The sequence below is a fragment of the Anastrepha ludens genome, chromosome 5 (assembly GCF_028408465.1).
Source record: "Anastrepha ludens isolate Willacy chromosome 5, idAnaLude1.1, whole genome shotgun sequence".
In the NCBI taxonomy this organism is placed as follows: Eukaryota; Metazoa; Arthropoda; class Insecta; order Diptera; family Tephritidae; genus Anastrepha; species Anastrepha ludens.
This window is the reverse complement of record NC_071501.1, coordinates 40,474,790-40,499,614: the sequence shown is the minus strand read 5'-3', so window position 1 is coordinate 40,499,614 and position 24,825 is coordinate 40,474,790. Positions and strand designations below refer to the sequence as shown.

General features: G+C 36.3%; 1 protein-coding gene across 8 annotated transcripts in view; it reads right to left on the bottom strand.

Annotated features, from left to right (window-relative positions):
- Positions 1-24,065, bottom strand: part of LOC128865411 (uncharacterized) — a 40,978-nt gene extending 16,913 nt beyond the window's left edge. For 3 of the 8 annotated variants that reach the window (XM_054105764.1, XM_054105767.1, XM_054105768.1), the window contains exons 1-2: positions 23,768-24,065; positions 22,350-23,317 (exon numbers count right to left, since the gene is read on the bottom strand). The gene's annotated coding sequence lies outside the window, so the exon portion shown is untranslated. Of the gene's footprint in view, positions 1-16,745; positions 16,935-22,349; positions 23,725-23,767 lie in introns of those variants that run through there. The other 5 variants (XM_054105763.1, XM_054105765.1, XM_054105762.1 and 2 more) reach the window with 5 other exon arrangements.
- Between the last annotated feature and the right edge of the window lie 760 nt (positions 24,066-24,825).

The following is a 24,825-nucleotide window of genomic DNA, read 5'->3' as shown; positions in this document are numbered from 1 at the left end:
ATATTCCTTTTGTACTCCCTTGTTCGACAGTTTCAAATTATCGTTACTTAAAAGAAAAATATATGAGAAAATAATCAAGAAACCACAATTATGAAATTTCGATAGCGAAACACAAAAATTGTTTGCAAGAAAGAGAATGTAAATTGCAAGCCAAACAATTTTGTTTCACATATTTGCCCCTTTCATTTTTCATGATCATTTTTGTAGTATCACCTTCATTACGAATGAGTTTAATTTGCAAATGAACCCTGGGGATGTGGGCGCGGCAGTGAGCCAATCTATATGCTCAGATTAATTTTTTTCTAGGTAACACCAATGTGTAAGCCGATTTTGTCAAAATCGGATAACAATTCATATTCCCGCCCAGAAGAGGGGTAGGCATGACAGTACTTCAATCCTCAATTTCATATTTCTTCTTTCTAAGAGAAAGTAAAGAATTTACTAAGTTTTAGCGAAATCGGACCACGTTTACTTATTTTGGCCACAACTTATATGGCAACGTTACACTGTGGAACGTGGCACGACCTACGTATGTATCTAAGATTTACAAAGTAAAGAAATATGAACTGGCAGCGCAACTCAAAAATTAGATTTTTTTTATTTCTATTGTAAAAGAAAGAATAAATTGATTATCCGCTAAGTTAGAAGAGCAGGTCTATTGTAGGAGACTTTGTTTTTAATTCAAAGATGGTCGCTGGAGACGTATCCAGAAGCTCTAAGCTCAGTCCAAAGAAAGATCCCTTAATATACAGCTTACAATTTTAAACCACTTTGTTCAAAAAGTTTCCGGAAAAATCGTCAGGGGAAGCTCTAGGCCAACTGATTTGAGGTCTGTTTTTTTGTTAGGTTGCCACATCTGTGATGAACATTTCTCCCAAAACTTTCACCTGATATGGCTCCCTGTGATTTTTTGTTTGATCGAGTCACAAAACCACTATGAGGAACGTATTTTAACAGCCGAAAGGAAGTATTGAAAAAATCGAATACGAGTCTGAAGGTTGTACCGAAAATAGAGTTCCAGAAATGTTTCTAGAGCTGGATCAAACGCTGGCATAAGGGCGTTGCAGTTTATGGGGAGTATTTTGAAGGTGATAAGAGGAATAAACTTATATTTTAAATTTTCTGAATATATTCCGGGAACATTTTGATGAAGATTCTATGTAAATACAGCTGAGGAGGTTGGTAGAAAATTCATAGAAACTGGTGATACCAAATTTATCACGAGTACTTGGCTGATCAAAAGTTTTTATCTGCAGAATTCAATTTCAACTTTATTTTCAAAGGTTAAAATTGAACTTCAGGCGCTCTTAACTGCGAATATTCAACTCACGTGTGAAGTCAGTATTGTTGTACGAAAGTGAAACATGGCTGGTCTCTAAGACCATCACACAGAGGCTACAATCTTTTGTTAAAAAATGCCTCCACATCATCTGTAGAATATTCTGGCCGAAGGTCGCGGTTGGCCTAAGGTTACTTGGAGAAGGTCTGCGCGAGATAACAGATGCCGATATCACATGGAATGGCGCAAAAGCAACCAGCCAGAACTGTGTACGATGGAAGAGTCTTGTCGAGCTCCTATGATCCTGAGCGAAGTGAAAAGGATAAAAAAAATTGAACATCATCTCTAGAGACTGGCTGTCTTACGTAAGGTAAGGAGAAGAACCATCCGTTTTTTCATTAACATTAAGCAGCAAAAAAGTAAAAACGTGATTTTCTAGCTCTTCGTATTTGAATGGCTACAATGCCATATACAAGCACATACCTATGTATGTATGCTTATATATTATGTATATGTATATGTACATATGTTCAGATGTTGTATGTTAGCAAAGATTTTACATTTCAGTGTTATTTCCTGTTTTAATATTCCTAGAAAATCAATATTATTAAAAAATAATTTTATCGAAATTCACTTCTAAAGTAAAAGTTTCGTCACCACTGAAGTCATACCGGTATTACGCTCAAATTTATTTATGTATGTACATACTTGCAAATATATTGCAAGGTCGACAAAAAATAAAAATAAATAAATGTTTAAATTATGCATTGATTAGAGGCTTTTGGCTGAGAGTGAGTCATCATCGACAGTAATTGGTTCTTGGTCTGCCAGTGCATGAACGCTTTGTGGATTTGTGTAAGTTCTTCTTTGTGCACTTTTCCTAGCTGTCCAAAGAATAATGAAATATTTGTATGGACAAGTACAAACACATATAGATGCACATGTATGAACATACAAGCGTAACTCACGATCTGAAACCCATCGAACTGGTTATGTACATATAAATATATTTATTTCGCTATTCGCACAAATAATTTGTCCTCGTACAGTGAACCAAAAATAAACTGAAAAATGATCTCAAAATCAAGCCTTACAAGATCCAAAAGGCGCATTATCTCACACCAAAGCAGCAACAAGGCAGACGTAAGAGAGCGAAGGAGTTGCTTCGCTTGACCGAAAGCGGTCAATTTTCGAATATTGTGTTTTCTGATGATAGGGTTTATTTGACCGACCGTTCATACGAGAATTTGAGAAATCGATTGGCCACCAGGAGGCAGCACCCGCCACAGGTAATGGTTTGGGGCGCTGTAACCGCAGATGGGCGCTTTCCAATCACTTTCATCGAGTCTGGCGACAAGATAAATGCAAAATATTATCGGGAAAGTGTTCTGGAGGTTGCTTTGAAGCCGTGGGTAGACAAACATTTCGGTGGCAGACCATGGACTTTTCAACAGGATTTTGCACTGTCTCACAATGCTCGAGTGACCCAAGAATGGCTAAAAACCAACGTTCCGAACTTCATAACGTCCTCACAATAGCTCTCAAATTCATCAGACGTGAATCCGATGGATTATTTTTTTTTTTTGCAATATCTGCAAGGCACATTCGAACAGCTTGCGATTCGTTTCTGAACCGTCTGACGGCCATAATCAAGGCAAAAGGTGGTCATATTGAGCAAAAGTAAATTGGTTCTTAATTTTGTGTTCTTTTCACACATTTCATACTTTGAATTGAATAAAAGTAATTTTCCAAACTAAATTTATGGTCTTTTTAATTGGTTGCACTTCGAGTGGCGCATCCTGTATTTGCCCATATCTATTTAATTCCTGATTTTATGGAATTTTTATCACTAATCCGCCGTTTGCGGGATCCTCTTCAATGCGTCGAATGTGAATGAGATCTGGGCTCTGAGGAGGATGGAGCAATACTTTTTTTACATTGTAAAGCAACCATTCCCTTACAATCAGCGCAGTATGCTTTGGGTCGTTGTCGTGCATGTAGGTGAACGTTGCTGGTACCTGTAACTTATTCCTTCAATATTTCTAGATAACTAATTTTAGTCATTGTTGGGACAGCTAGCAAGTACAGCACTCAGACAACATTAAATCCATTGTATTGCACTCTTGTTCGCTTTTTTATTTTCTTTAAATCTACTCGACCTCCGAAGAGATCTGAGTAGATCTTGTGATGCCAAGGAACCAAGGTGGTCGCTTCTTAACATATCAGTGCCAAAGATCTCAAGTCTGACTCAAGCAAAGGCCGGATAGACGCACGGAAAGTGGTCCGTCGTCTCTCCATCCCCTCCACATACTGGGCAGAGTGTTCTGTCTGAGATGCCTACCTTTTCCATGTGCTTTCCCAGAGAAAGTGGCCCATCATCAGTCCAACCAGTTGTCTACAGTCCTTTCTATGACAGTTGGTTGGATATGACAAGTAACATCAGCTTTGTTTATTTGCAGCTTCTCTCAGGCTGCTTGTGTGTTGAAGTAACCCGTTTGCTAACCGTGGCTTTGATGGCCGCAGAAGGGAGTGGCAGAACGGGTTCCGGGCCAAAGAAATTGGACTCAGAGCCCATCCTAGCTAAGGAGTCAGAAGTCTTGTTACCCACGATACTCACGTGTCCCGGGACTTGAAAGAAGTGGCTTTTTTGAGTGATTTGGCAATGTTAATTGCAGATTGGCCATATTTGAATAAATTTTGGGAACTCTTCCAGTAAGATTTCTTCTATGAAAAGTATGATTTTCACTATATTTCCTCAAAATATTAAATACTGTGGAATTAGGTTTTTCCAAAATTTCCGTGATTTGTCGTACAATTTTCACACTCAGGCTCATAGCCCCTTGTGATACCGCGTGGGGAGCTACATATGTCTGGATAGAGCAGGACAGTGGTACAGTAGGTGCGAGATTGTCTCTTCTTCCTCCATCTCATCTAGACAACTTCTACAGAAATCATGTTTTTGCACACCCATCCTTTGGGCGTGACTACCATTAGGCAGTGCCCCATTATCACTGAAATCAGTGTGCTAAGACTATGCTTATTTTGGCTTAGCAGAGATTCTGTGCGTTTAGCATTGAGAGTCGGCCACAATTGTCGGGCGATTCTGCAGGTGGTTTCATTATTCCCACTTTCGTTTGCTGCTCTTACGATTTCTTCAAGGATAAGTAGGATAAGTTGCATATGGTTTAGAGCTCTTTTATGGACGATCTTTAGCTCCTGGGCTATGTTACGACCACTAACATGCCGATCAACTTCGATTATTTTTGTGATTTTATCGACAATTTCAATATTTTCGAAATGACGACATTTTTTTTAACAGCAAAAATGCCTGAACGGATTGGACGAAATCAAAGTTGCACGTAATTAACTGATACAGTATAGCACCATAACATCATTCACAATTTCATCGGCTGCATCGAATGCAAGCCAATTCAAAGAAAAACTGTAAAATATACCGAATTTTCTCTTTGTTGACTTTCATTGTTAAAACCCTGTAACTCACAACTGAATGGGAACAAAAAACAGCAAACGAATTTTTTTAGAGTGAAATGTCACCTTGACAATGAGCACAAGCTTTAAATTGTTTCATCGATACTTTACGAGATATCGATCATTACACACCGAGAAAATAATGGGCTTCTTTTTCCACAAACCAAATTAAATTTAACATATGATATTAAAAGAACAATTAAGCATACTGAATTGTTAAAAACGAAGTATATTCAACGCAAATGATTTCTTAAAAAGCTGTGAATAATCTTCTTTATATATAAAAATGAATGTCTGTCTGTATGTCCTCGATGAACTCAAAAACTACTGGACCGATTATTATAAAAATATAATATAAAATAGAATATGCTCATTGCTGCCACTCGCCACCAGGTGGCGCTGCAGAGTAGCATCTTTGCCCCGTTCAACCGATTTTTTCGAAATAAACAAAATCAATAAAATGGTTTAGAATGAATTGAATATTTGTGTACTGATTTTTCTTTAAAGTTATTTTTCTTAAATTTATTTTAGTTGTTGGCGTAGCAACGCGCGCCGGGTACAGCTAGTTCTTTATATAAATATTAATTTTTTGAATATTAGTGTTCCAGTTTCTTTTGTGAGTCTTCTATACAAAACTTAATCCCGTGCCAGTTTTACTTGTAGGGATGAAAGACATATTGATTTTCTACGTTGCTGATTTTTGGTGCTGAAGGTTGAGACCCTACATATATTTTCCATTAGGGATAGAAAGAATTGATGTTGATGATGAAAAAACATTTGTAGGTCCACGTTTTTTCATCATCATCATCAATTCCTTACGGTTTTAGAAATATGGCAAGTTCCTCTTTTTTAGCTGTTGTTTCACCTGCATACGTCTTACCAAGTTGGCACATTTGTGACTCAAGCGAAAAAGTTGCTTAGATTTTGAACAAGCCACACACACACGGGTACAACTTCTGTTTGAGTTAGCAAGCGACTACTGTAGTTTGAGAAAGTGTTTTGGGTATAATTGCAATTAAGTACGAATATATACATACTTATACATACCTACATACACATATATTATATGTAAGTATGCACATCTGTTTTACTTAAGTATATCCACACGCTTACATTTTTGAGTACGCTGTGGGCGCGCAAGTTTGTCAGATGATGTTTTCTTTTTCATTTTTCGTTCCTAGTTATTGAGCGTGAGATCAGCAAAATCTAATAAATAGCTTTTATCTACCTACGACACTTAAAAATCGACCACCTATTTGCAAGTTTAGCGCTCAAGAGCTTACCAGTGTACCTATGAGTACAGACATTTGTAGGTTAAGAGCCGGCATTCGCTTCTAAGCTGAGCTGGTTTTGTTGTGAGTCAATCTAAAATTGCATTTTTTTCTTTTTTATTTACTAATCGAATACGTACACATAGATGTGCTATTAATAGCATAGAAATTTTGTTAGTAGGTTTTGCGATAACTCAGAAACTCGTAAATGGTTTCAGAACATTACGGCAGAGTGCCTAATACTAATAACAGTGAGCTTTATGCTACCTTGGCAGCTACTTTAAATTACTCTTTAAACCTTAGCGGCTTACTTTGTGTTAAAAACTACTAGTTAAAAAGTAGGATGGGAAAATGTACGAAGACTGTTGAAGGCACATTTATAAATACCTGCTGTTGTACATACATATATATACAATGTATTTGTATATCCAGTGACTATTCAACTTTAAGATAAGGGTCAAAAAGATATCCCCAAAAAATGTTCATGAAATAGTCCAAACGAGCACAGGTTATAGATAATTGCAGTCGCTCATGGGCAGGCATTGGCAAACTTCCGAATGTATTTCTGCCATGCAAAAGCTCCTCATAAAAAAATATCTGCCATTCGGAGTCGGCTTAAAACTGTACGCCCCTCCATTTGTAGAACAACATCAAACCGCAAAATTCAAAGATAATAATTAGAAGGATAATTACATAACTGAATCATTTAAGTAATATTAATGTATCCAAAGACACCAGTCGAGGATGTTTTCGTGTAGAAAACCTCATATTCCGGAGCACATTGAAAAAACCACTGATCTCATTATAACACATTGTCCAGGGGCTTGCATGGGCTAAGGCAAATTCAGATGGAAATAGACAAACGTAGTATTCACGGATGAATCTTCCTTTTGGACGAATAGTTGCATACATCTGTCCTGTGTTCTGCCGATAATACAGTTATGGATTATAATTATAACCATTATACACTGGTGACTATATATTTTATTGAATATGCCCAATAAATATAATAAGTCCATACAATGCAGTTTGGTAAAATCGAATTGGTCAAATAGTTTCCAAGTTATGTCGATCACGCTTCCATTAGACAGACTGTATTTATAACGAAAACAAATTCGATCCAGGAAAAAATTCGGTGAGTAAAATTTTTTTTAATGAGAGCTATAGTTTGTAATGTCAGAGACGGAAATATAATTTTAATATATTATATAAAAAAGTGTCAATAATATTTATGACGGATTTATGAGACTTTGCTTCATTTCTAACAGAGATATCATTTCATTGTTCATGCGGCATATTTTAAAGGATGATTTAAATTTGTTTCCATATAAAGTGACATTGACACAAAGAATATTGCCGACAGACCATTCACCACGCTTGGTATACGGCCAAACTGTCGCTCGAATTGTTGACAACGAACCCAATTTTTGGAAGCAAATTTTAATGACTGACGAGGCACATTTTAACCTCTCTGGTAGTGTGAATAAACAAAATTGCCACACCAGATCCATGAAACGACATTGCATGACCTGAAAGAAACTGTTTGGGCTGGCATTTGCGCCAAAACTATCATTGGGCCATATTTTAACGAAAAAAACGAAACGGTCGATGGAAACCGACATCGATGGATGTTAGCGCATTATGTCTGCCCGCGAATGCGTGAGAAAGGTTTAGACGGTTACTGGTTTCAACAAGACAGTGCGCCATGTCACACTGCGAATGCAACAATTGAATTTCTGCTACGAAATTTCCTGCGACGTCTAGTGTCAAAAAGAGGCGGCATCCCAACCAGCCGCAGACTTGACCAGCTTAAGGCAAACATTCGGCCCGAAATCGACGCTATAAACCCCGAAATGCTTGACAAGGTGATGACAAACGCAGAAAAAAGTTTGTGATTGCTAATAAAGGTGACCACTTGATAGATATTGTATTCAAAAAATAGTTTTAATAAATTGTTAATAACCAAACCAAATAAAAATGCCTCACTAATACAAATTAGTTTTTTTTTTTCAAGTTATTCATTGTTTTCATACCGACATAAAAGAAAGCGCAACCTGTATAACACGATGGATTGGTTCCGCGTTGTAGGAAAACGCGATGTAGGAGTATTTTCATTTGCTGATAAAAATTATCAATTTTTTGTTGCAGAAAATAAATTTCCTTCTTACGGGGTTATATAACTTATGTTGGACTAAAAAATCGAAAATTTGTTTATGGCATATTCTAAAAGGTCATCATCTTAAAAATAAAAATTCAGAAAATCTTAAAGATCGAAGCACTAAAACGAAAGTTACAGACCGTGGAAGCGCGCAAATTATCCTTAAATGAAGTGCACGCAAAACTTTAGACGCGATTATCTCGAAATCGTGTTTTTTGAAAATTACCGTCGCGGTGATCATTATTTATCAAAAACTATTTGACCGATTTGCATAAACTTACAAAGTGCATAAAGTTACAAACTCGTGAATCTGAACGGTTCATTTTTTATAAATATTTGCATAGTTTGATGCAAAGCGGTTTTCATATCGGAACAAATTGTTTTTGGGTAAATAAACCGTTCAGATTCACTAAAAAACATTTTTCTACAATAATCATTTAATTTTTTTGATTTCAGTTGAGCTACTCATGCGCTACCGTGATCACCGCAAGCCTCTTCTAAAAAACGGCGTTTCGGGAGAGGGGCGATATCAACAATAAATAATAACATTTTTTAAAATAAAAACACCAAAATGTATTCTTCGAGAGTTACCCTTCAGTATGATATATGCCTCATTTGAATAAAAAATTGTTCTAAAACATACATATTTAAAAAAAATTATGACAATCGTCCATTTTTTCGGGCTCACAAGGTATATAACCCCTTAACTTTGGTCTTGTTTCCTATTTACTTGTCATGGCTGAGAAATACATATAATATTTTCTTCTTATAAAAATAAGATTTATTTACCTTTCAGTACAAATATGTATTCATAATCAATACATTGTAAAGACACAGTACAGAAATATGTGGGAAATGCCACTTTATATGAGAGGAAATAATACAATAAGGAAATTGAAACATATGTATATCCAGATATATCCAGAAACGGCATGAAATTTTCTAAAACTTGCCTTCTAATTTCAAGATCTAGCGAACTGGTATAGAGATTTTTTTACTATACGATAAATTTAAAACATGTACATTTCCAAATTTCTTTTTTAATGAACAAAAACCAAAACAAAATAAATGATAAACACATTCGCATGCAAAACCCGTGACGCGTATAGAATTGATTCGAGTTGAAAAAACAATACTTGTTTGAACGGTTCACAATTAGGCTGGTTGATTAGTTGATATCGCGTAGATTCTGTCATTTCTTTTGAAATGCCCTGTTCTTTGTGAGAAATGGTAAGTAAATAATGTAAATTTTTTTTATAAACGACTTTTACTTTTCGCTCTCTAGGCTAAAAAGATGTTTGCTATCAAGTGTCGCCATTACTTTGTTCCAGCTACCTAAACTGTGTGCCGTGCAGAATTCGGCAATGTTTCGGGAATTATCGTAGCCAAACATGCAAATTATGGATTCTACTCAGTTATTTCATAGTAAAGTTAGAATTCAAAATATGTTTATTATTATAAATAAATTAATAATGGACTATGAATAAGTTCGTGCGGTTTTTTTCGAAATTTGAAACTTTATTGACGTAAAATGGTTACAAATTTAATATTCAAAATATTGTCCATCGCTTACTACTACTTTTTCCCATCTTTCTGGCAATTCACGGATTCCCTTTGTGAAAAATTCGGTCGGTTTTGCCGCAATCCACGAATCGATCCATTTTTTGACTTCATCGTAATTACGGAAGTGCTGGTCAGCCAGGCCATGTTGCATCGATCGGAAGAGATAGTAATCGGATGGCGCAAGGTCTGGACTATACAGCGGGTGGGGTAGGACATCCCATTTGAGCGTTTCTAAGTATGTTTTGACCACTTGTGCAACATGTGGCCGAGCATTGTCATGTTGCAAAATAACTTTGTCGTGTCTATCGGCGTATTGCGGCCGTTTTTCTCGCAGTGCTCGGCTCAAACGCATCAATTGTCGTCGGTAGACATCCCCCGTAATCGTTTCATTCGGTTTCAGTAGCTCATAATACACAACACCCAGCTGGTCCCACCAGATACACAGCATAACCTTCAGGCCATGAATATTCTGCGCCGACGTCGATGTTGAAGCATGGCCAGGGTATCCATACGTTGCCCGACGTTTTGGATTGTCGTAATGGACCCACTTTTCATCGCCAGTCACAATTCGATGCAAAAAACCCTTTCTTTTGTGCCGTTGAAGCAGTTGTTCGCATGCCATAAAACGGCGTTCAACGTCTCTTGGCTTCAATTCATACGGCACCCAATGGCCTACCTTTCGGATCATTCCCATGGCTTTTAAACGTTTGGAAATGGTTGATTGATCAACTCCCAAAGTTTTTGCAACCTCTTCTTGCGTTTGAGCCGGATCTTGATCGAGCAATTCCTCCAATTCGGTATCCATGAACTTTGGCGGCGCACCCTCGCGTTCTTCGTCTTCCAAGCCAAAATCACCACTTTTAAAGCGTGCAAACCACTTCTGGCACGTTCGCTCAGATAGAGCATGCTCACCATAAACTTCCACCAAGATACGATGACTTTCGGCTGCTTTTTTCTTCATATTAAAATAATGAAGAAGAATTCCCCGCAAAAACACATTATTTGGCACGAAATTCGACATTTTCAAGTGTGGTAAAAATATTGTTGTTTACGCTTCAAATAAAAAACTTATACTGACGTTTGTGCCTTACGACAGTAGCTCTCCAATGAATGTTTGGAAATGTGGATCGATGGAATAATAATCAAGTTACGCCATCTGTTGTAAAACCGCACGAACTTATAAATAGACCATTAATTATTTGCAAGACTTAATTTATTCTTTCAAATTTACTTTCCAAATCACTCATACGCCCTGTAGCTCCATATGTGTTTTAGATTGTAATAGTACCGCGGCTAAGTTCGAAATATGCGGTATTCTTAAAAAATAGAACCTAAATAAGGCACGCATACTTCCGCTTATTAATATGCATGGCAACTGTAATGAAAAAAAACCTGGAGGTACTTAAGCGAGTAGAAAGAATTTGATCAATTATGCGGCAATGACGAACTTAATTAACATTTAACTACATACGGAAATGTGCGTTTATAGACAAAAATCCATGATGAATGCATAAAATGTAGTAGAAATATTTTTCCATATGCAACTATTTAGTTATATGAGGTTTCCTATTAATTTTATTAGCCAAATAGCAGCCTTCCAGCTGATATTTCCATAGGAAAGCTTGCTTTTTTTAACCGAACTCTTACTCAGAACTATTTCCATTTGAGCGAGATTTAAAGCAAAGTTTAGAATATTTACGTGCACAACTATTATAAATTTTCAAGAAAAGAGCGCATCGATAAACTTACTTCCAATTTTGGTAGCGAAATGCCATCTTCTAACACTAAGTAGATAGGTAGGTAGAAGTGGAAGTCGGTCTTTAAACCAACTCACTTAGAGCGCTGACGATCAATTGTGATACTATAGGGTGGGCCATGTAAAATTTGCTTTTTGAATCGGCTATAAAAAACAACTAATCAATATTTTTCAAACTTTTTTTTTATTTTAAAGATTGAACATTGTCATTTATGAATGAAAAATAATATCGTTCAAATGACTGCCACAACTGGCTTTACAGTAGGCTATTCGGTCAACCCAATTTTTAAGCACATTTTCGATTGTTTGGGCTCCAATATCATGAATGGCAATTCGATTTCGTGTTTTAAAGCATCAATCATCTCTGGCTGGTTCGCATAGCATTTGTCCTTAACGGCTCCCCACAAAAAATAGTCCAACGCGCTTAAATCACAGCTCCGAGGCGGCCAATTGATATCGGAATTCAAAATCGGTAGCCAAAAGTTCGAGTGTAACTTTGGCGGTGTGAAAAGTTGCACCGGCCTGTTGAAACCAAATGTCGTCCATGTCATCCTCTTCAATTTTTGGAAACAAAAACTCGTTGAGCATGTCACGGTAACGCTCGCCATTTACTGTAACCGCGGAAGAAGAAGAAGGCTTACCACTTTGGAAATAGGTTTTCAATATTTTCCAATTTTGTTCAAGCGTATAGCGTCCCATTTCGTAAATGTCAAACCTTTACATAAATTACGAACACATTTCACATGTCATTTGTGTTACCATTCTCAAAAAAATAGGTGGTTCAAAAAGCAAACGCTATATGGCCCACCGTACAGTAGCAGCTTTCCTGCTACTCCTCGTTAAACTATTTTGTTTTAATTGCAAACCCATGTATCAGGTGACACTCATATACCTGAGATCATCAATATCATTCAATAACGATTCGCCAGAGTATCTAAACCTGACAGACTCTTCCCCCTTCTCATTCTTGCAGCTTCTGCAATAGTCGATAAGAGGTGTATGTTCAATCTTTGAGCGTGTCGACCTAGAAGACAGTGCCCTGTTGTTCAAAGCAAATAATGTACGTTTTCCTTCGACCGATTATGTAGAGCTTTTGAGCCCTTGACGTCCCATTTTGGCTAAATTTGTTTTGTAGCCTTACATGTCAGATTATCAACCCATCTCGAGTTGACTGAAGTGGCAATGTTACTTGACCACGCAGGTTTTAGGTTGAGATGGGTATACCTGCCCATCTCCATGCGAAGATGGAGCCGAGTGGTAGTACCTTCTCTCGCTAATTTGTCTGCCTTACAATTCGCTTGTATGTCACTATGCCCTGACACCCATATCAAATGGACGTCCAAGTATTCCGCTATCTCGTTATGAATTTGGAATTAGTGACAACTCCACCCAAAGAAATCGAATAGCCGCTTGGGTATTAGAATAAATATAGACTTCTCTAAAGGTAGTCCCAGTGGTAGTGCTCCTCCTCCAATATGTGTATATTTGTATATTTAATACATCTACTTATACATATTTACTATTAATTATTGATCCGAACCACGAACTTTAATAATTCTGGCTAGATTTGATTAGATTTTCGGTTGCAGTATCGTGAATGAATTGAAGAACATCGGAGTTACGGTGGAGATAATTTACAAGGCTTGGCCAACTTCATACCGTTAACCGGTTCTCAGCGAATCTGAAGACATTAACTGATTTGTTGACGTAACAGGAGATGTGACGGCAGTTTGTTTATGATAAAACTGTGTTGATGATATACAGACGAAAAAATCAATACAGCTTACGCTCCTGCTACTTTGTTGCCGTCTGAACAACGACTGACTGGAAGAACGTAAGAATACGTATGCGAACACAATTCTGCTACCAAATCCTCTATGACGTCGCAGCTGAAATTACTATTACATGTTTGCTTCGGATGGCCAAACTTTGTAATCTACCATATGCATCATCTAGATTACATGAGAAAATTGGGATAGAGTTGAGAAAGCGTTTCAGTTGCCAAGAGGTCTGCGTTGAGTGACCCAAATGGACTGATACAAATGTAACCATAGATAATAAGTTGTCTGCACTAAATATCAAGAGGTGGTTTAAGATTAGTTATGAAGTTACTCATTAGACTCATGCACAAGGTCTTTGTTTGTAAGTATTTACCATATAGGTTGAAATGGTGGACTTGTAGTCACGCATAGACCGGTTCGGTCCATATTGTCCGTAAGCATCCTGTTTATTGAGAATAGTTCTAGACAAATTTTTAAATTATATTTTTCAAATAATTCTTAGATAGTAATTGTTTTTGTGAAAGCTATAGCATCCACAGTGGAGAGTTAGTCAGAATAAATTACAAATTTTTAATTTTTATTTAAGTTTAGATAAACAGCGGAACCATGTTCTATAGAGCTGGGTTAGCTTAGTTTTATTAGACCATAGGGGCCATTAAGTGAGCCTACAGGTATACAATAAAGACGGCTTCTAATGAATCTGAGCATTTTCAAATCACCCATGAAATTAGGGTCGCACCACCTAGATTAGTAAGCTTTCATTCTGCGAGAGAAGTTGTGCCCTAGTGTTTCACCGCCCAACTCTCAAACGCGACATGCACCTGTCCCGTGTAGAATCCAGTGAAAGTTCGTTAGTCCTCTCTTTGCAGGCTTCGGAGGCTACTCGCCGCTATTTTGCAAGAAAAGATAAAATGCCTTGCCTGTCTCTGTTCTGCACTTTCCATTCAGTGTGGAAATTCTCTGTCTTTCCAATCATTGATGAATTCCTTTATGTACAATCCCTTTCCTAAGCCCGAAAAAGGGTTCTGGTACATGGAATTTTGATGTAGCAGCTAACTTGGATACTAAATGCGTATTGAATTTTCAGTTTCAGTAGTTTGTCACGCTGAATTCAGTCATATTATAGATTTGTTAATTCTTTATATGTACAAATACGCGAATGCTTGTGGAAATATTTATTTTAAATAATTATTTTATTAGAGAGGTAATTAATATACAAGGGGGCGCAAAATTAATCATGAAATATTTTTTTTAAATAACCTTTTTACTAATTAAATTAAATAAATTAATAAAAAATGGTTTTGAGTGATGGAAATTTTTATTTTGACTTCACGCGCTTCATTGCTTGTCTTCCTATAGGTTGATTCAATTTTGCGCCATTTTTTAGGAGATGATTCGAATATTCGATTTATAGATTTAAGGAGTTCAGTGTTAACTAATAATTTTTAGTACATCCATTGGGGTTTGACGGTCGAAATATTTGGGTTTTAATAGGAAAAATGGGAGGTTCAGTTTCTTTGTTACTAAGAATATTTCGACTCATTCAGGGAATTCATTTAAGCATTTGTTTTTATAAGTTTGGACAATTTTGTTTAATAATAAGTTTCTTTTCGAATAATAAATCCCAAAGAATTAATGGGTCTTATCTGACGAATTAAAAAAATAAAATAAAAAACTCCATGGACGACAGTTAGTTTTCGTTTTAATATTTGTAGGTCATTAAAATAATTTAAGCCACGTGGACAATAATTTTAATTAGCAGAAGTTGTCAAGGAATTCAAAAGCTATGTTAGGGGATTTCTCAAGTGGTATGGAAGAAGAAACGCTTCAAAAATGGTTTAAATGTAGTCAAAAATCAAGTAAAGGCTCTTTCAAAAGACACGCCTAGATGTTGTTTTAAAACAAAACATGTAAAAATTTGGATTGCCTATTTTTATTCAAAATATAGTTGTTAACAATTATATGCGAAAAATTACATCATTTTTATGTCCGCCATAAGCACGTCTAGAGTTAAAATCGGCCAAATAGTCGATTTATGAACAAGTTGACGCAAGTGGGGAAAGTTACTGATCGCCATTCACTTGGGAGTGGCCAGGACGATTCTTCTGCATATGGTTCAAGCAGCTCACAACTCCCGGGATTAGCCCAAGTATCCTCTGGGTAGCTTCCGAACACCCGTTCGGGAGTGAGCTAACGTGAGAAGGTGAAACATTCCAGAATAGCTGGTTGTGCGCTGGGTTTGGGACGATGATATCGACATCATCGGCCTTAACAACCGCGCTGTTAGTTCTGCCTTCTCCAAACTGGATAAAGAGGCAAAGCGAATGGGTCTGGTGGTGAACAAGGACAAAAGCAGTACCTCCTGTCCTCAAACAAATAGTCGGCGCACATGCGTATCGGTACCTACGTCACTGTTGACAGCTATGATTTCGAGGTTGTAAAAGACTTCGTATACTTAGGAGCATTAACACCGATAACAATGTCAGCCTTGAAATCCAGCGTAGAATCTCTCTTGCCAACAAGTGCTACTTTGCACTAAGTAGGCAACTGAGCAGTAAAGTCCTCTCTCGACGAACAAAACTAACACTCTACAAGGCTCTCATCATGCCCATCCTAACGTATGGCGTAGAAGCTTGAACGATGACAACATCCGATGAAGCGACGCTTGGAGTGTTTGAGAGAAAGATTCTGCGCAAGATTCTTGGACCGTTGCACGTTGGCAACGGCGAATATCGCAGGCGATGGAACGATGAGCTGTATGAGCTTTACGACGACATAGACATAGCGCAGCGAATAAAGATCCAGCGGCTACGTTGGCTGGGTCATGTCGTCCGAATGGATACAAACACTCCGACTCTGAAAGTATTCGATGCGATACCAGCTGGTGGTAGTAGATGAAGAGGAAGTCCTCCTCAGGTGGAGAAGGACTTCACTTGGTGTGTCCAAACGGCCAAAACGCGTAAGTGGTTATCGCGCCAATTAAGAAGAAGAAGAATTGGTGAGGACGTCGAGATATCGATGTAGAATGTTGTTCAGCAACATTTTGCGCTACAGCAGCAATACTCTCAACAGAACGTCCAGTTTTTGGTCTGCCAGTCCTTTTTCTATAGTCGACAAAACTAAAAAACTTTCGCCAACCTTTGAATTGCCGATTCCTTCGGACGTTTATTTTCACCAAAAAAAATCACGAATTTTGCGATATATCGTTCTTAGAGATCGACCATTTTCAAAATAAGTTTCAATAGTGTAAAATTATACATCTGTCTACTTGACAAAGAGAACATAAAACATGCAACGCCTAGGAATTATTCACTACTGAAATCCACGCGTCACTCTTGATAGATCCGTATAAGAGAACATAATATATGGGAATAGACGCCCTCGTATTACATACATAGATAAACTTAAATGTATACTCGCATTGCCATGTTTTGTGGCTGGTACTTACTTTTATAACAAATTGACCGTCTACCAAATTCTTCCTTACTCCGATTTTGTCGATCGTTGGTGTATATGTAGTAGTATGTTCAGAATTTTTGCTGCTTTTTAATTATGTGATTAATAATTCGCAGATCGTTTTGACTACAGAAAGACGTGGTTTTGCATATAAATATACGATTTGTTATTTCAAGTAAAACTATGTTTGTATGTATATGAAATTCTTTATTTTAGCGCGTTGATAATTCTTAACTCGTTTTTTTAATCTCTTTTAATTTGTAAATAGTTATAACATAGCGCGACTATGCCACATAACAGCAACAACAGTAATTATAACAACAAAAACAAGAAGACACTAATTAAAAGTGTCACTCATTTATATTTTTTCTTGCATATTTATTTTTGTAATGTTACACTTGTCGTATTTTATGTGTAATAAATAGCCTTAACGTACACAGCGCCATCGATGCTTAGTAAATCGTTATTGTTACTGAAGTGGTTTGTACATCATGGAGTGGTTGAGTCAGCCTATGGAGAATGCAAAGTGGGCGGCTTGCGCATTTGCGCGTTCTTGCGGTTGGAATTAAAATATTTAGGAATTATCTCTGCGAAAACAATGCGGTGATGCATTTACTCTTTTTCATAATGGTAGGCAAGCGGTGAGCGGCCTGAGAGATAATTTTTCATTACACTAAAAAATATTATAGTTACGACTGGGCAACGCTTTCAGTTTGCTTTTCAGAATAAATATGATAAAAGTGGTGCTTTAACTGGTACTCGCTGAGTAATCGCTATTGACTTTCGGTCACAGAGGCGTTCTCTTATTAGCCGACCACATGTGAAATGAGTAGCTCGTGCGTTGTTGTATTTTTTGCATTTTTGTTTTTCTATTTTAAGTTTATCTCTTTCAATTTTCCTAATTGTATTTAAATGAATTGTAGTTACATATACAAGGGTCATTATTTTTTTTGTGAGCCGAGTAATAAAAAGGACATAAAATACGCGGAAGTCTATGCATCAGGAGACATGAGCGTCTTTTGAATTATTGTCAAATTATGTGGGATTTTAGGGCAATATATACTTTCCACTACTAATTGCCCATGTAATATAGTATTTTCTGTATGATGTTAACAGTCTCTTACTTTCAAGTGCAACCGGTTTGGTTCAGCCTTCATGCAATATGTCCATAAGCAAAAATCCTCAGGCAAAAAATATACAACATCAAAAAATTCAAATCTGAACAATAAAAATAGAAAACTAAGTTCGAAACACAATAGGCGTTTATTATTATTGCAAAAACAAAAAATTAAAGCACGAAATTTTTTACCAGATTCGCTCAATTATTTGTTGACTGACAAGTTTGAAGTAACTGTAAGCCATACAAATCGCACTCAAAATTGACAAAGCGTTTTATACAATATAAGGCTATTGTCAAATATATCAAATTTTTCAGCGAAAATGTCAGCAACCACTCAACAACACTTACGGTTGGCAAGACCCGTAATATAAATAGTCCACCTCGCATTTTTTGTTACTAGTCTTAAGGCGGCACCAAGGTGAATGTATTAAAGGTGGCATCGGTAAATCAGCTGACTTATTTTTTTTTTTTTCGTCGTGTCATTCTTTGTTTTCTACTTCGTTTTGGCAATCAAACGTACAAAACATTGTTGTTGGTCTAGTGCCACCACCTTTAATGAATTCGCCTTGGGTGGCACTTGCTGGGACTTTTGCATTTTATCTGCTGTTATTATTTGCTTTACTGTTGCGAGTTATGTGTACTTTTATTATTTTATTGAAATATTATATTTTATTCTGTTATTTTAATTTTTTATTCTTCATTTGACTGGTATTTTAAGTTTCACATTTTTCAATATGATTTATTTATTATAATTTTTTTTTTATATTCTCTTACTCCGATCTTTTGTCTATTTTTTATGTTGAATTATCTTTAACAGTTGCGCTCAGCTTAATTGATCCAACATCTTCTGAGTGCAGTCCTTCATTGCCTCGATGCAATGCTTACAGTGGGCATTAAACATCTAATTAAGTATAAAGTAAACACAAGGTGGCACAAAATTAATCATACCTATAGGAAAATATCTATTTTTTTGCAAATGGAGTCGCACGTCAATCATACTTGACACTGGTAAACTAACAGCTGGAATATATAGGGGTTTTCATTAAGAGCGCTTCAACTTTTGAACTTTTTTGAATAAAACACAAGCGGTTCGACTTTTTTAACTTATTTTTTTTTTATTATCGAGTTTGAACGTATACATTTAAGTACGACATTCGGTTTCTTTTGCATGACCACCGCGTGCACGTTTTACGAAGTCCAATCGTTGAACCCAATTTTCGACCACTCTTTTGCATAAATCGGCCGAAATTCCAGCAATTTCGCGTTCAATATTGGCTCTGAGCTCACAAATTGTCGCCGGCTTGTTACTGTAGACCAATGACTTCACATAACCCCAAAACGGGGTCGTTCGCGTCGTTCGCCCTCCCTATCAGAAAAAAGTTTAAGCGCACCTATTGAATAACCCTATACAAACAGACAAGCAATGGAGCGCGTAAAGATCAAAATAAAGATTTTCAACGCTCGAAATCATTTTTGTTTTTATATATAAAAAGTTATTCAAAATCAAAATTGGATGCTTAACTGTTCGCCAACTTGTATTTAAGTTTTTTCTAATAGTGACTGCTACTGGTCAGGCAATAACAAACTTCCAATTACATTTGTGCCATGAAATTTTTAATATTAGTTTTGGAAAAAATAAAGCCATTATTTTCTCAGTAGGTGGCTATAGTGATCGATATCTCGTCAAGTATAGAACAAAAAATTTAAAGATTATGCTCGTTGTCAAAGTGACATTTCACACTAAGAAAATTTACTTACTGTTTTTGTCTGTTCCATTCTGTCGTCAGTTACAGGAGGTTAACAATGGAAGTCAACAAAGAGGAAAAAATTATAGAAATAATAGACGATTTCCTGCATGTTTGTAGTCGTAGCATCACGCAAGAGCTAAAGATCGACCATAGAATAATTTTAAACCATTTATGCAAAGCTGGAGTCAAAAAAAAGCTCGATGTTTGAGTGCCACACCAATTAACACCAGGATAGTGATTAACCAGAAGCGGCCAGAATTGACCAACAGAAAAGGTGTTGTGTTCCATCAGGACGACGTAAGGCCACATACCTTTGTAGTGGCCCGCCGAAAAACTCCGTAACCTTGGTTAGGAAGTTTCATCAACCATAAAGTCCGGACCTGGCACCAGCGATTACCATCTTTATCTCTCATTGAAAAAATTACTTATCACTAATTGGTATCAAGAGAAGATTTTGTAAATCGACTACTAGAGTTTTTCGCAATAAGGACCAAGAGATCTATGCAAGAGGCATTATGAACTACCAACATAAAGCTGGCAACAAATTATACAACAAAACGATGTATATTTGATCCAAATCGTTCAATCCGAAATATCTTAAATAAAGTTTTGATTCTTTGGTTTTTGATTTCTTTATCTAAATCTGTTCGTGAAGTTTATAGAGCATTGGCGAGATCAAGATCCTTATTTCTCTCGAAGAGGAAAGGATCTGCCGTTACGATGAATGGCGAGAGCTATCGAGCCAAGCTGACTGAATTTTTGTTTCCAAAAATTAATCAGTTAAACATCAACGACATTTGGTTCCAACAAGTGGGGGCAACTTACCATACAGCGTATTCGACAATTGATTTATTGCAATATTCAAGCCACTACGGCCAGATTTAGTCAAAAATTGGACTTTCATAGTAGTCCATTCTGCAGTCATATTCAAAAAACAAATGCTACGAAATTATCTACCAAACTATAATAAAATAAAATTAATTCCAACAGTACAAGTATTTCTGTTTTGTATTAGGGTCAGAAAATATGAGATTTGCAAGTGGTCTTTCGATTTCTTTGAAACATTGGGAAATATTAGTTCTAGGTAAGATACATTCGAGCCTAAAAGGATTTTGAAAAATTTTCAAAATTGAGTCATCTACGCCATGTTGAAAATCGGGACCGTGTTTTTTTCAAAAATCAATATTTCTTGAACCGTTGGATGGATTTCAATGCAATTTACAGACAATATAGAAACAAATAAGTAGTTTAAATTAGTATTATGTTAAAAAAAAAAATTTCGAAATTTTGACCAAAAAAAAGTCAAAAAATTTTTTTGAATCAATTTTTAGTTGATTTGGCCAGTTTTTTAGATTTTCTGATTTTCAAGAAATATTGATTTTTAAAAAAACACGGTCCCGATTTTCAACATGGCGTAGATGACTCAATTTTGAAAATTTTTCAAAATCCTTTTAGGCTCGAATGTATCTTACCTAGAACTAATATTTCCCAAAGTTTCAAAGAAATCGAAAGACCACTTGCAAATCTCATATTTTCTGACGGAGTCTTACCCATTACCATTTTAAACACTTTTGTCAACATCAAGATGCACGCCACAAATAGGAGGAGGAGTTCGGTCAAACACCCAAAATGGGTGTAAGCGCCAATTATATACAGTCTGTGTCAGAAGAAAAGAACCGTTTTTTTCTTGTAACTTCAAGATATATTTCGTTCAGCTTTTTACTCCATAATAGTCCCACTCAAGGGCTACGACGCCAGTGCTAGCTCAGGTTAGTGTCGTTGGAAACTTTCCCGTAAACGCAACCAAACAAAAATGAGTGAGAAGTACGCGAAGCGTTTTGAGGCGGAACTTTTATGCACGCACTCGAAAGGGCCGAAATTATCAAAATTGTTGATGACTTTTCCGAGAGGGGCTTGAAGCGAGTGACGACAAAAAAGCAGGATAAAGTGATCGTCCAACTTTTTAAGCGGGACCCTTCTTTTCGACTACGCCAAGCATGATCAGTTCTTGTTAAAGAGGGAATAGATGTGAGTATCAACACCATCGAACATCGACTGAAGGAGGCGAACGTATCCTACCGTCCCACATCATCAAAGCCACTGCTCTCAGAAAAACACATTGAGAAACATCAAAACAAGAAAATGGCGTCACAGTATTGGACTGGCGTTCCCAGTCCCCAGACGCCAACCCCATTGAAAATCTGTGGGGAACTATGAAAACGCCTCTTGCCGGAAGACCAGTCCATGATTTAAAGCAACTCGTGCGCCAAGTTCGCAAAATATAGTCTTGTTTATCGGCGAGCTACGTAGAAAAGCTGGTTCAAATCATGAAGAAGATGCTAGGCTATACTCGACAACGATGAATACTACACGGTTTATTGAGTAATTGGCACTCATAGTTTTGTATATACTTTCATGTAAAAAAATATATATCTTTTATATATATCTTTTATACTTCATGAATAATGGAGGTTCCTTTTTTCTGACACCAACTATATATATATTTTTTAAGCTCCCGAGCTCTTAAAAAACACCCGACACATAAATAATGCTGTGTTCTTGTTTGGGTAGTAAAATCTCCTATTCAATTAATTTAAAAAATAATCGAAGGTTTGTCTTTTTTAAATATTTTCTTGATATGATTGGGTAACTGGCACCGCAAAAGTTGTATCCAGCTAAACTTGGAATCAATTAAGCTGTCAGACGCTGTGCTATTTTTCTTACTTACTTTCGTTCGTTTTGATCGTAATCGCACCGGAAGAAGTACGGATAAAATTTAATTAGCGCAATAGTTCTGAAATTCCGTTGAAATATGTTTCATCACAATATTTTTATTTGTGTTAGTGTCACTTGGTGTTTTAGGACTTTTTGTGTTTGAATATTTGTAGTTTCTTTTATTTAAAAAATTTCGTTTTAGCCGTTTTCACTGCTCAAGGCGTATGCCGCTGATTCTATATATGAATATATTTTAATTATTTGTTGCTTAAACGTTTTCTACTTCCTCTAATACTGCGCACACACTTTCGAGAATTTTTTTTTCTTATTATTATTTTTATGGTTTTTTCTTACTTTTTATGTTTTGATTTTGTTTTTTTTGTTTTTTTTTTTATTTTTTTGTTGTCTTGTGTTTTTGCTTTTAATTAGTGCTTTGAAATTTTTGTATGTGCAACTTTGAGTAGTACGAAAAAACAAAAATAGATTCTTGCTTCGTTCAGTTTTCAGTTTGCGGTTCTCGATTCTCGTTTCTCGATTCTATCTACTAAATTCCCATTTAGTTATATCGTGCGGCCGTCGTCTTGTATCTATTGGTAGTTGTTTGCATGTATGGATGTGGTGCCGCCTTCTTCCTGCGCTGCACCGCTCTTTGTATACGTCGTTATTCGTTGCTTTTTGTCTACGCCAGATCGTTTTCGAATACTCTACGGATATTTCTTCCGTTCGTTGGTTGTGAATTTCTATGTATCGCTAATCCGTTCTGTAGATTCGTTTTCCTGCTAAATATTATTATTTTCGTTTAACTTTTGCTTGTCTTTTGTTTTTCTTGCACGCTAATCACACTGGGTGAATGATGATTTTCACACTTTTCATTTAATAGATATGTATGTATGCATGTATCTCGGTGTGCTTGCGAGTATGTATGAAATTTTTTATTCTTGTGGGTCGTTGATATCCAAGCGCAAATGTGATTGCGTTATGCTAGAAGACACATGCTACGATTATTCATATATGTATGTAAGTATATGTGTACAAATGTACATATGTATGTACATATTATTCATAAAGGCGTACTCGACGTCGTTAAAATTTTTTTTATACAAATGCGCTCTTGTGCATATACATACATACATACATATGTATGGGTGGGTATATTAATTGTTTTTGTTGTGGTATATGTACGCAAGCGAATTTCTTCAGTGTATCTTCTTTTCTTCGCTAATCGACTATTTCGAGCACAAGCATGAATCACTGCTATTCGTTGCGTTGCTTAAATGTATCGACATATGTGCATACATATGCATGTATTTAAAGAAATAAGTTTAGAAACTGCATATATATATTATTTTTTTGATATTGGCGTTGACTGATTTGCATATTCAATCATATCTAACTTTATAACTTCGTATTTTCCAAACTTTTTTCACTAACCGTTATTCTTTACATTTACATATATTTATTGATTCGTTTTGGTTATTTAATATTTATAAGTAGATGATTTCGTTAACTCGCTTTTGTAAATATTTTTGGTGTTTATTTTTTCCCCCAACTCGTTTATAATATTCCTATGTAATTTTTAATTAGCAATCATTTGTATAACTTTCAACTGCATTAGAAAATCCAAGAGAAAATTCACTTCGCGTGGGAATTTCAGAACAAACAGTGCGTTAACTTGTAGCTTAAATTAAATCATCGGCGCGATCAGAGAAAGACTGACTGTAGAATTTTCGCTCTACACAGTAGTTGCTGCCAACTGAGAGTTTCCGCTTCTCGCACAAGCTCTATCACAATCCCCTTGCTCAAGCTTGGGGAATGTATTTATGAATGTATGAATGTATGTATGAAGGTATGTATGCCTGTATAATAGTTCTCATGAGAGTAAACAGATCGAGCGAACGCATGCGATCGTGGTTCGCTGCTGCTAACAATGACATAAGCGTTCCACTACCGTCACCGCCTTGGTGAGCCATGAATGGAAGACACCAACAACTATTGCTCCATACATACCCATACATACTATTAAATGATTTGCTATATTCGAATGAGTCAAAAGCCCACATGTATACATATGTATAAACATGCATGCATACATCCATATATAATATTAAAAAAATATTACAAATACATACATAAACTGTTTAAGATTTTGACGCAGCCAAGCTCTGTTTTGACCATAGGCACTTTACGTTCTTGGCGCGCGCCAACTGATAAATCAACTGCTTATCGATGCGTTTACATACAAATACAAGTATATATTCATACATATGCCATTGTAATACCACTGTCTATGCATACGAATGAATCTTCTCACTGTGATAAAAGCCAGTGGTATTGAAACTTTTTTGTCTGAGAGCGCAATTACTTATTCGCTAAGTGTTGTTGGCCAAGACCAAGGGTATCCATATTCATTAATTGGATTCGATTCTTTTACAATTTAGGGGAATTACAAGCGAATACATATGTATATAAATGACCGTTATAAAAAATTT